This window comes from Mus pahari, chromosome 19 (genome assembly GCF_900095145.1).
Source record: "Mus pahari chromosome 19, PAHARI_EIJ_v1.1, whole genome shotgun sequence".
NCBI classification, from domain to species: Eukaryota; Metazoa; Chordata; class Mammalia; order Rodentia; family Muridae; genus Mus; species Mus pahari.
The window spans coordinates 87,857,610-87,870,958 of NC_034608.1; the positions used below are offsets into that span (position 1 = coordinate 87,857,610).

Here is a 13,349-nt window from a genome sequence, read left to right on the forward strand (position 1 = left end):
ACTCACTCTGTAGACCAGGCTGTCCTCGAACTCAGAAATCTGCCTGCCTCTGCCTCCCGAGTGCTGGGATTAAAGGCGTGCGCCACCACGCCTAGCTCTCCTCTTTGTCTTAGTTAGGTTTTTATCACTGTAAAGAGCTACCATAACCACAGCAACTTTTATAAGAAAAAAATATGTAATTGGGGCTGGCTAACAGTTTCAGTGGTTCAGTCCATTATCACCATGGCAGGAAGCATAGCAGTGTGAAGGCTGATGACATGATGCTAGAGCTAAGAGTTCTACATCTTCATCCACAGTCGGCAGAATAAGACTATGCCACATTGACGCTGCTTGAGCATATAGAAGACCTCAAAGCTTACCTCCACAGTGACACACTTCCTCAAACAAGGCCAGACCTACTAACAGTGCCACTCCACATCAGCCAAGCATTCGACCACATGATTCTATAGGAGCCACTCCTATTCAAATCCCAACACTCCCTTAAACCATAAGGTACAAATTCTTAGCCAGGCCCCATCAACACTGTTTAAACATGGGAAATCCTGTGATGGCTATGTCAAAAACCACAGGATTTTCTGTAACACTGAGAAGGGGGAAGAGGTGGAAAGGAGGGGGGAGAGAAAGGGGGGGAGAAGAGAAAAGAATAGATTTCAGGGGGTGAGGAAAAGGGGTGGAGGAGGGGGAGAGAGATAGAAAAAAGAATAAATAAATAAATTTCAACAAGATTGTGAATTTGTAATAACAACCACTGATATGTCCATAACATCCTTAAGTAGGGCTAACTTATATGAACAGACCAGCAGAAGATAACATGTGAAAATTGAAAGCCAAATGTGAACAAAGGCAGTGACATGAAAAGCCTTTGTAAACTGGAAAAACTTCCTGAGCAAGTGACGATTACACCCACAGGAGAGGTCAACCCCAACCCCACCCCAGAAAACTGCACACAGGTGAGAATGTCTACCTCTAGCATCTACAAGTGGCAGCACAGTGTCTATAAGGACAACTGAAGGAAGGGGACAGTCACCTGGAAGAGCAGCATAGTGGCCCTGGTCAGCACTGAACAAATGTCCCTTTTCCGTGTAGCCTCAGGGCAGGAAGGTTCTAGAAATTCATACAGGAATCAGCAAACTTTATGGAAAAGGTCAGGTTGTAAATCCTTGAAGCTCTGGCTGCTGTACTGTCTCAACTGCAGCTATGCATGCTTAATGAAGTGGTAGGCACATGGGTATAGAAGATGGAATATGTGTTGTTATGGACCTGCAAGGCTTTACTGCTAGTGAAATTTAAATTATTTGTCATTTCCTCATGACAGAAAATAGTATTCTTTCAATGTTGAAACCGTTCACAATGTAAAAGCACATGAAGGCAAACTGGCTCACAGTTTACAGACTCCTGCTCTTGATCACTACCCAGTATTCTCTCTTATCACCCAACTTGAATGTAAGTTTCTCTTACGTTCTATGCTAAGACCATAGCTACCAGACTCTCCTCTACTCTATTTTCAGTCATTTGTAGAACAGTAGGATAGACTAATTTATTATCATTATCATTGCTATTATTGTGTTTACTTGAGCTAGGGATGTGACTTATTTGGTACAATGCTTGCCAAACATACTAAAAGCACTGGGTTTGATGCTTACCACTGTATAAAAGTCCCAGCACTAGACAGGCTGAGACAAGTGGCTCAGCTATGAAATAAGTTTAAAGTGAGCCTGAGCTACATGAGACCCTGTTTCAAATATAAATCAATCAATCAATCAATCAACCAACCAACCAATCAATCAATCATTTCTGCTTTACCTCGAATGGAACACCTTTGGCAGCCGAACTGAGAAACATTCTAGAACAGCCCATCTCACTAAGGGGTGGGCTCTAGCTGCCAGCAGTTCTTCTGAGTAGTATCTAGTGCCCACCCCTGTCTCTCCTTGGAAGGCTTCTAGATGTCACTGATAGTATTATATAATTAATAACATCCATCTTGCCATGACAGTTCCCCATGGCTTTTATTTGCATCAAGGGAGAGAGGAAAATGAAAGGAATAAACTACTTTCAGAACAGAAATACCCATGTCATGCTGGGGAGGAAGCACAGACATCCTGTCCTTCAGCAGCAGCTTCAGAAATAGCCCAGACAATAGGCCTACCATGAAGACAAACAAAGCATCTCATGGGAGAGGAAAAGGGTGCTGTCCTGGGCACCTGAGGGATGGTCCTCCCTTGTACTGCACATGCTGAGTAGAATGAAGGATTGGAGAGAATGCCCTCATCTTAGCATATCAACAGAGAATAAGCTACTCATACCAAGATTCCCACAGATCACAAAAGCAGCACATGTACTAAGAACAAGATTACTCACACAAAGAATGAGAAGATGAATGCTGGAAGGGATCCATTGATTCTTTAATAAAAGTCTTAATTCCCCTGGAGTCAGAATGACTTGCCTTAAAATAACCCATTTACATGAATGAGAAGAAAAATGATTACTGCCTACCAATCAGGTATGAGGCCCTGGCACATATATCATTGTAGAGAACTGTGACCCTTACTGACCATGGCAATCACCTGCTGCAGTAAGTGAGCAGGGTAGACCTGGGTTCCATACAAAGTTCAAGCACTCTCTGTTGCATAGGATAATTTAAGAGTCAGTTTATTCTGTTCACTGATGGATTAAAAATCATTATGGAACAATTCATGGCCCAGAGAAACAACTTCCACCTCGAAGAGGGTTGAAACAATGCTAACTAACATAGGAAAAGCATGCATCCACACAAACTGGCCTTAACATTCTATCCAGCTTTAAAGTAATTTGACAAGAATATCACCAAACTGGCATCCAAATTCAACAAGTGAACATCCAACACCTTAAAGTCTAGGCAAATTAAGAGAAATCCCACAATAAAGCATTTTGATTAAGACAGCAAAATTGGTCCTAAAAATTAATAGTCTGTTGTGACTTTACAAACTATAAGACTATTTCATAGCAGTATACATTTTAAACTGGTTTTGAAAGCTAGCTCTTAAAATGATGAGAGTAATACAATTTAATCTCTCACTCCAGCTTTGGTCTATGAATGAAAACTGTTAGAACTCTCTGACAAGAAAAGTAAAAATATGATCTAAGAGATTTCCTTATCTTCTCTCAATGGTATCCAGTAATACACTGTTTCTAATATGCTTTTGGATATCTGCCATCCAACATTCCTACAGCAACCCTAGGTGAGCGGTGAGCATCATGTATAAAATCCCATCCCTCCCCAAGCCTCCTCCTAGCAGATACCTTAAATCAGTTTTGAGAAATTTCTTAGAGGGCAGCTTTTTCCATCAAAGAGAGAAAATTCAACCTAAATTACCCTTTGAAACAAACAAATCTAAAAAATCTAATGGCTTATGATCTGTAAATCCCTGTCAGACAGTGTCCAGCACACTTGTTTTTGATCACTTTAGTCTCTGTTATGATTTGGATGTCACATGTTTAAATACTTGGTCCCTCCCCGGATGATGGATCCTTATGCCAAACATGAAATAGAACAATCTTCATTGTCCTTCTCAGAGTCCTGTATCATCTTCTTTTAAGTCCCTGGGAGGATGTGACCGCAGCCCAACTAGAGCAAAAGTGAATGCTAAGCTAGAACATCAAGAGATGCCCAGAAGTCACAAAGGTACTTACTTAAGCCACAGATACTAAGAGACAGAGAGAATCAGGACTCAAACAGAAATCACAGATTCCAAAATAGTGATGAATCATTTCAAAATGTAGGAGTGAATCACAAGTCTTTCAAACAGAATCTCTTGGACACAAATAAAGTCTGAAATATTTAACAACTGCCTACAGGGCTTCAAAGAGAGTCAGGCTCCTCTTACAAAACAAAGTTTGTAAAATCAAACAAGGTTACCATTATCTAAATAAAAAATCCCTTTTATACTGCTAAATAGCTTCTCACCATGTGGAAAGTCAGAATCTTGTACTTGATGTAGAAAGGAAAAGCTTTTTGCCCTATTTTTGTTCCTACAATAATGTAAAGTACCAAATCCTATTTCTTAAGAACCTCCAGTGTGTGCTATTGCGCTGGCTATTTGAAACTCTAAAATGACACCTATTATTCAGTTAGGGATTATGATCTTGAGCAGTAAGGTGTTTTTAATAAAAAAAAAATTAAAAATAGATTTACCACAGCCTTTTTAATGAAACTAGCAGCTCTCTCAAGCTTACAGGGAAAATGATATATTTGGAGGATTGCTTTATATAATATATTGACCTGAGAAGTACTGTTTTAAAATTTTCACTAACATTCACCTTTGGAGCAAGTGCACATTGTTCACATGTGTGAACAAACACACACACACACACACACACACACACACACACACATCCTCCAATCCCCCACTGCAGGGATAGTCAGGCAGTACACAGGATCCCACCAGAACAAATCTGGAACTTCGCATTCTTGAGAGCCAAGGAACAGCAAGTGAAGCCTAGCAGATGTGTGACAAATATGGAAATGAGTCAGCCTAGTACTGTCCAACAGAACTTCTGGGGACAATACACAAAATTCCACACATGGGCCCTCCACTTCAGTAGTTACTCATTGCATGTGGCCACAGAGACCAAGGGAGCAGATTTTTAGTGTAATTTAATTTCAGTTCATTAAAGTAGTCACAAGTAGCTAGTGACTAGTAAGCTGGAAGATAGCTTGGATGCTACTCTTAAGAGTTCTCCCCAGCATGGTGGATATCTTCCTTTCCTATCCCAGCATAGACTGCTACCTACAGTTCTCCAAACAGGCCTGTGCTTTCTACTCTGGGTTCTTGCTGACCCCTTAAAGCATACTCCTGCTCATGCACTCTAAACGTAGGCAGTCATCTCTTCTGCAAAGCCTCTCCTAGTTTTTCTCCATAAATACAACACTCAAGAGGCCAACTTTCTTCTCCTTCCCCACTGGCTTATAGGCCACAGCAAATCCCTTCCACCATACAAGGCAGCATAGTACTAGTGGAGAGAATATATATTCTGCAGACAGCTGTCCAGCATAAATCCTGTCTTTGGCATATGCTCATTGCCATCTCTCTGAAGTCATGAAGCTATGTCCTCTTTCCAAACCCCAATGCTCCATCTGTAAAACGTGATTATTAATGGAAGCTTTCTTTTCTGATTGTTGTAAAGAGTACAGAAATGATGAGACACAGGCAAATCATTAGCACAGTGCTTGGCAAGTAGCAAAGACTCAATAAAATTGATCACTCAGTCTTATTTCTCATTATTAGAGTTATTAGAGTGTGTACCTGTAAGTATGGACTAGGTCTTTGCCATCCCTGGAACCCACTCCTAACATATAGTAAGTACTCATTAAAGATTAAAGTTATTAACAATGCCTCCAGTGGATGGACACCAGGCCTGAGCTCAGTTCTAAGGAGTCTCCTAATGCTGAGCAACCAGACTCTGAAGGTAGCACTCTAAAGCTCTAAGTATATTTCATAAGAAGTAAGCAGGGGTGAGATCACAAGTCCAACACTTATGCAGGGCTAACTCGAGCTGCACAGAAAGTGGTTTCCTCCATCCTGAATGCCTCTCCCACTACTACCCAACCCTCTAATCAGGCCAAATCTGTAGCAAAAAAATATTCACAGTGGAAACAAACCTCATCATGCAGATTAGGATACAAAGAAAATTTAAGGTCTAACATTATTCTATAAGAAAGAAAGAGTACCCCCTCTTATCCTTCTAGGTTACCCCACCCCTTCCTTTCCTAGATGGTTACCTGGCTCTAAGGGGAAACCTTCCAACTTACCAGAATATTCCTATAAACCTGGATTCCCACTGTGCTCCGGAGGTGTTTGTTCCTGGCCCTGAAAGATGGGCTCTCCTGAGGCTCTTCTAGGCTGCTTGGTTTTATTGAAGGCAAATATGGATGAACAGCAGGTGAAACAAGCATTATAAGTGATTAAGTGTTCAATATACAGCCTTCCAGCCCATGTGGACTCCCAAGGAGACTGTTCATTTTCCAAATTTGCAATTTTTGGCTGCCTTCTGCTCGAAGTGATCTGGCACAGCTGCAGGGCCACAAGCTAAAAAACTAGCTAAGTGGGTGCTCGCAGCACACAGCAAGCACTTACTTCTCAAAGGACTTTCCTCCTGGCATGCTTCAGGCAGAGAAGGAGTTCAGCAGTTCTAGCTAGAGGGGAAAGGCAGCCTAGAGTGCAGAATGCATAGAGCCTATGCAGGAAGCTAAAAGTCTACAGATTGTGGTAACAGATCAGAAACAGCTGCCAGGAGGCTGGGACAGGCAGTTGCCTCCTAGGTGAATCTGGTTCTCTTTCCTCTCTGGCCTTCCATTTCCTCCTTTATATAGTCAGGGGGTAGTTTCTACCTTTTCTGCCTCATTCTTCCTTCCTTTCTTTCTTTCTTCCACTTCTTAAAGCAGTAACTTCTTTCTGTTTAAACAAAATCCTAGGGGGAAGTTCTAATGCAGAAAACACAGAGGTAAGCAGGACTGGAACACAATTTTAAAATTCTGGATCCTATTGATTGAGTCTTCACCCTAACCCCCAATCCCAGAATCCAGGAAGTGCAGGGCACAATGTTAGGAAGTCACCTTATCAGACAACATCAATCACATCACCATGCCTGTTAATCAGGAAAAGCCAAGAAAAAGGTTTGACCTAGTTTCCTTAGCCTCTCTTGAGGGAGATTCTGCCTCTGCCACACAATGCCAAAGCCTCAGCTGCTCTACATGACCCCTTCATCCTGCAAACCTGTACCACATGGAAGATACCTACACATCATTTGACAAGTCCTGCTGCCAGCTTGAGGAGCAACCTTACTCCACTCCTACTGACCATAACTCTGTGTGATGACCCTGAGGAAATACTTCACAGAAGATTTCACCTCAAAAATACGGGCCCCTTATTAATCACAGTTGATTTTCCAACCCCAACCAAATAGCTTCCATTGTCACAGCAAAACACAAAACTGTTTGTAAGACCCCAACTCAATATGTTTCTTAGACCCCTAGAAAAAAAGCCCAGCAAAGGAGTTCTTTGTTCTTTCGCCTTCAGCCTGAGTTACTGATGACTTCTGAAACTGGCTCATCTTAAGCTCACCCTGACACCTCTTTGTGTGAGGGACTAAAAATGTTTGCCAAAGACTGCCACCCTTCCGTAGGAGATGGGCTGTAATGCATCATCCCCACTCTTATGATGTTTACTCAGATCCCACCAAGAATGTTTATCAAAGATAGCCTGTAACTCTTAAGTAAGAGATGTGCTGAAATGTTTACTCAGCTCCTCATTCTTTGTGAACTTTCCCCCACCCCTTTCCTTTTAAAGCCCTCAAATGAAACTGCTTAGGGGTCGATCTCCTATGAGCTCATCCTCAACATGTTGATTTTTCCCGATTAAACCACATGCATATTGCATCAAGAATGGTTTCTCTCGAGTTATTGCGGTGTCATCTCATCCTGGTACTTGAGCGAGGGTCTCCACAGGAAAGGGGGTCTTTCAGGTTCACATCCACAGATTCTTAATTCAAAATACCAGGAAAACAACCTTGATAAGAGTCCGCTGCTTCCCTTTGAAACTTTACATTAGGACTCAGGGCTCTTATTTTAAATAGAAATTGATGACTGATTGGGTCAGAAGGCAATTCTGGCCAATCACATGGCAGATCTTGCCTTTGCTGCTATAAACCACTTCACTGAACATGGGCAGCATACACTTGTCACATCCTGAGCATGAAGAAGTATGTCAGCTTCTAGAAAGCTGACTTTGTAAGCTCACACCTACAACTGTGCCACACAATACTGATGCGGGATGATTGTGCTTGCTGCTTTGAGAATAGTGCCCCTGGAGCCTACGGGAACCAGGCCACTGTGAGGATCTCTGGCAGTAAGGAAAATACACTTTGGTAAAACAGTGGGCACAAAGCACAGAACAATCTAAAGGTTTACCTCCTACTGTGGTCTCTAATAGTACGAAGTGAATCATCCCCCCACCCCTAAAGGCTTCTGGAAGTTGTGATAGTGGGACCCAAAGACTTCCTGGCTCCGAGGGTTCATATCCACCTCAGGCTTCATAGGAGTCATGTAAGCGTTCTTGACCTGGTGCAGCTCAGACAGGACCAGGCTCCTAAGGCATATCAAAGCTTCAGGTTTGGGGGACTAAAAGGTGTATATACTTTGTTCATTCTACAGATGACAAACTGAGCTCAGGGCACTGGAGGGACGTCTCAGCACATTCAGTGAAACAGGGCTGGAATACAATCCCTGATAGAATATGTTAGATATGAAATACACCAACTGGCCCATGTGTTAAAGGCTGTGACCTCCAGCTGGCAGAAGAGGGTTGAACCTTTAGAACTTAGAGCCTAATAGACTAAAGTTAGGTAATCTGAGACATGATCTTAAAGTTGGACTGTTAAGACTATGGCCTTTCAAAGTCTCTTGCTTTTGATTTCCAGCTGCCATGAGGTAAACACTTATTCCACTTGGAATTCATACTGTAATGTGACACATGAACAGACAAGAAGCAACAGGCTAACTGACCTTGGGCTTTTCATTATTATAAGCTAGTTGACTTAGATACTGTATCACAGTAAAAGCTAAGAAACAGGAGCATCAAATGCTACAAGCCCTGACCCATACACACACTAGCAAGCCCAGGAGAAACATAGACCCAACAGCAAAGCCCTGGAAATACCCAAGAGAAAAGATACTGACAGCTGAGTATCAGATCCTGAAACATCCTCAACCAACATTTCTAGAACTTTTTTCAATGGACTCTTTACAAAGTATCATCCCTGAGGCTGGAGAGATGCCTCAGGATGTGCTTAACAGATCCTACTGCTCTTGCAAAGATTTATTCCCAGCACCAACATCAAGCCACTCAAAAACCACCTACAAATCTAGCTACAAGGAACCTGACACCTTTTTCTTGTCTCTGCAGATAATGGCATGCATATAATGCACATTCAAATACTCAGATACACACGAATGCATAAAAGAATAATCTCTTGTATCTCATGCATTTGTTCTTGGCTATGGCAGTTTGGATGAAAATGGCCCCATTGGCTCATAGGCACTGTCACTATTGGGAGGTATGGCCTTGTTGGAGTAGATGTAGCAATGTTGGAGGCATTGAGTCACAAGGGGGCAGTCTTTGAGGTCTAAAATGTTCATGCTATGTCTAGTGCAACACTCTGTGTCTAGTGCTACCTGCAGAACCAGATGTAGACCTCTCTGCTACATCTCCAGCACCATGTCTGCCTGAATGCCACCATGTTTCCCACCATGAGAATAACGGACTAAATCTCTGAACTATAAGTGAGCCCAATTAAATGCTTTCCTTCAGAAGAGTTCTCTTGGGTTTCTTCACAAAAATAAAACCCTAGCTGGGCAGTGGTGGCACACACCTTTAATCCCAATACTTGAAAGGCAGAGGCAGAGGCAGAGGCAGGCGAATTTCTGAGTTAGAGGCCAGCTTGGTCTATAGAGTGAGTTCCAGGATAGCCAAGGCTACACAGAGAAACCCTGTCTCGAAAAACCAAACCAAACCAAACCAAACAAAACAAAACAAACAAACAAACAAAAACACCCTAAGACACTGACTCTTAGAAAAACCTTCAGACTAAAATAAGCATCAACCAGACTGGGGTTTCACACAAACGTGGATTATGGTCATTTGTAAAATATGCAAGATACAGTAAGAAGATGGAACTCACCATCCTGAGTGGTCTATAAAGGACACATAAATCAATCTGTGAATGAAAGACAAATATACTATCTTTATTTTGCTTATAACAGAATTCTGGCTTTAAATGAATGGAAATCTTGTTACACAGTACGATATGGATGAATCTACAGGACATTATACTAAGTGAAAGCAGCCAATTATCAAAGGACACATATTAACTGACCTCACTCTTATGAGATACTTCCAGTAGTTATATCACAGGGGAAGGTAGTTGCCAGAGGCTAAAGAAAGGGGAGAATGTTTAATGGGCATAGTTTTTCAACTTTGCAAGATCAAAAGAGTTCTTGAAATTGAGTGCACAGTAGTGTGAATTACTTAACACTTCTTAATTGCACAATTAAAAATGGTTAAGATGGCATATTCTTTATTACATATAAATTTTAGAAAACATTTTAAACCAACAAGATTATGACTAGCCTCAGCAGGCGGGGGGGGGGGAGGTTATAGGAGGCTTTGGGGATAACATTTAAAATGCAAATGAAGAGAATATCTAATAAAAAAGAAAAAAATATGATAATGTACATGACTCAGATAAATGTCTGCTTCTCTGTCTCCACTTTCAGGACAAGAAATAAGGGTGAGGACAGGGCTGAGAAACATCTCAGTGGTAAAGATCACTGACTGCTCTTGCAGTTAACCTGGGTTTGGTTCCCAGCATCCATGTGGCAGCCCCTAATCATCCACAACTTCAGTTCCTGTGGATCAGACTTCTTCTGGACTCCACTGGTACCAGGTATACACGTGGTAGACATTATGCAGATAAAACATGTCAAAACACTTAAAAGGAATAAATAAAGGAGTTCTAAGTTTGTATTGCTGGGACCCAGAGGCATACAGCTCCTATGACATAAATCTATAAGTCGTGAGCCCTGGAGTTCCAATATCCTAATGCTAAACCAGCTAGTAACCAAAAGCCTCTTAACTTCTCTGGTATTCATTGTCCTAAGCTGTTCAGTGGACAGACAGCAGAACCACAAACTTCAGAGGGAATAGTATTCTCAAGATAGCTTTGTGAGAAGGAGCTCACTGCTCTGACAACACTATATCAACTCACTGCTGTCTCCATCAGCTGGAAAGACATGCATTGGGACAAGTGGCCCCATAAGCTGTATCAGCCCACAGCTCTCACAGGTCTGCTGCATGTTATCCACGGGCACAGCTCATACCTACACACATTCTGCAAGGAATCTGGGGTGTGAGACCCATGCTTCCAGATGTTCTCTGGAGACTTCATCTCAGAAGCTGAAAATGAGGCTTCCTAGCCTCCCACCAGTATCTCTGCAGCAGCAATGACCTTTCCTGTCTCATCTCCTCCCACAACACTCATTCCCCTCTGCATAGTGAAGAAAGATCAAGAACCACAGCCCCCTCTTGGTGCTACTGTCACTTAAATCTGCAAAGAGAGAACAGCTGACTATATCACCTTTATAGCCTAGCATAGCCACTACCTGGGCCAAGAATGCCAATCTTCCCCATCATCCAAGTTGCCATAAAGGATCAAGGCCTGCAGCTTTGCAAACTATTCTATTCCCACCCTAAACACACACAGAGACACACACAGACACACAGACACACACAGACACACACAGACACACACACACACACACACANAGAGAGAGAGAGAGAGAGAGAGAGAGAGAGAGAGAGAGAGAGAGAGAGAGCGCCTACAATTTACCTACAAATGCACAAGGAATCAGCTATAATGAATGACAGCATAGTGCCACAGAATAAATCTTATCTGGATCTGGATCAGCTGTGCAATCTCAGAACCTTTCACCTGCAGAATGTGCAGCCCCTCTAGACATCTCCTTTACCTCGGGCTTGATGTCATTCTCAGAGCCTCCTCCCCAGCACCTGTTCTGGTACCTACATTCTTGCACCAGCCAATAAATGTTTTAGCTGCTAAAACCCTTAAGCCAGGTCCTCCATAATTGAAAAATTAATGAAAAGAGTATTCATACCTATAAATAACACAGAAGAGATCTTAGTGAAACCATTTCCATAGTCCTCTGACTGAGTGGAGGAGGTAAAGGGACACACACCATGAGACAATGTTACTGGAAGGCCATAGCAGAGAATGTGTAACATCATACAAATCAAAGGAAGACTCTCCTCACTATACCTAGGAACATGCTGGGGAGACGCATGCCATCTCTGAGGAAACAGCCTCTAACCACATCAAGAACAACCCACAGAGCACTCCCCAGGGAAGGGGGTTTAGAATATCTCCTGAGCAGTTACCTGAGACAGTTCTGTCCTTGAGCAATACAAGTTTATGTTTTCTTCTTCTTTTTCCAGTATTGAAATGTGTATCCCCCTCCACATGCTTCTTCTTGACACAGTAACTGCCACCACAGCCATTGGAGATGAAAGACAGAGAAAGACAGAGTCTTTCAAGGAAAGACAGAGTCAATCAAGAGGCCAAATTTCAGCTCAAATTCACATTTTCAGTGGTCACATGGTATTATTCTTGTTATTCATGGTATTGTATTCTTGTTACAAAACAGAAGCTCTTTTTCATTAATATGGTAAAACTATTAATGAACAAAGGCCTGCACAAGGTCAAAATTAGAAGAAGTAAACATAATTAAGATGTTACTGATGAGTAATGTCCCTTTTATAGCACATATGCACTGGAAGCCCCATGGATTTAGTATTTACCATATTCCATTATTAAAAGCATTTCCTAGTAATCTTTTTTAATCCTTATTACACCACAAGTGTGTGTGTGTGTGTGTGTGTGTGTGTGTGTGTGTGTTTTGAAGACTAAATCCAGGATTTTGTGCATACGAGGCACGCATCCTCCACTGAGCTCCAAACCTAACCCTTGATTTTGTTTTTAGTGTTTCTTTTGTTTCGTTGTCTGTTTCTTTGTTTGTTTGCTATGTAGCCTAGGGTGGCCTTGAATCCATCCTCCTCCTGCCTATTCCTCTCATTCTGAGATTAAAAGTGAACATCACCATCATCTCATTATTATCGTTAATTTTTAATAGACAAATGTAAAACACATCAGTCAGTGTGCTTGCCCAAGTAAGGGAGTAAGTACCCCCCGATACACACTTTTTTTTTTTTTTAATTTCAAGAGTAAGTTACTGCTCCAAGATTTCCATAGCACACAGTGGCACAGAATAAGATCGAGTTATTAGAGATCAAATCTCACTCACCCAGTACAAAGCTGCTTGAAGTTAAGTTGAACACCTATATCAGTCTCCCCCTGCTCTTTTCTAAAGTAAGATTAACATAACCTCATTGGGTTAACTAAGACAATAAGATACATGTTGCAGAGTAAGCTATGTTGCCTTCTTTCAGTGCCTGCTGTTCTCATTTACCAGCACTTGCTTCCAAACAGCACTCTGATCATGCCTGGATATATCACTTCTTCTAAAAGACTTGAGTCCAGTGAAGTTTAAGAAATAAGTAGCTGGAGGAGAAGAAAGAAGAAGAAAGAAGGAGGAAAGAGGGAAGAGGAAGGAGGAGGAAGGAGGAGGAAGGAGGAAGAAGGAAGAAGAGGAAGAAGAGGAAGAAGAGGAAGAAGAAGAAGAAGAAGAAGAAGAAGAAGAAGAAGAAGAAGAAGAAGAAGAAGAAGAAGAAGAAGAAGAAGAA

General features: G+C 41.8%; 1 protein-coding gene across 8 annotated transcripts in view; it reads right to left on the minus strand.

Annotated features, from left to right (window-relative positions):
• The window catches only part of Large1 (LARGE xylosyl- and glucuronyltransferase 1), a 385,957-nt gene that overhangs the window by 321,046 nt on the left and 51,562 nt on the right, over positions 1 to 13,349 (minus strand). The window lies entirely within an intron of this gene.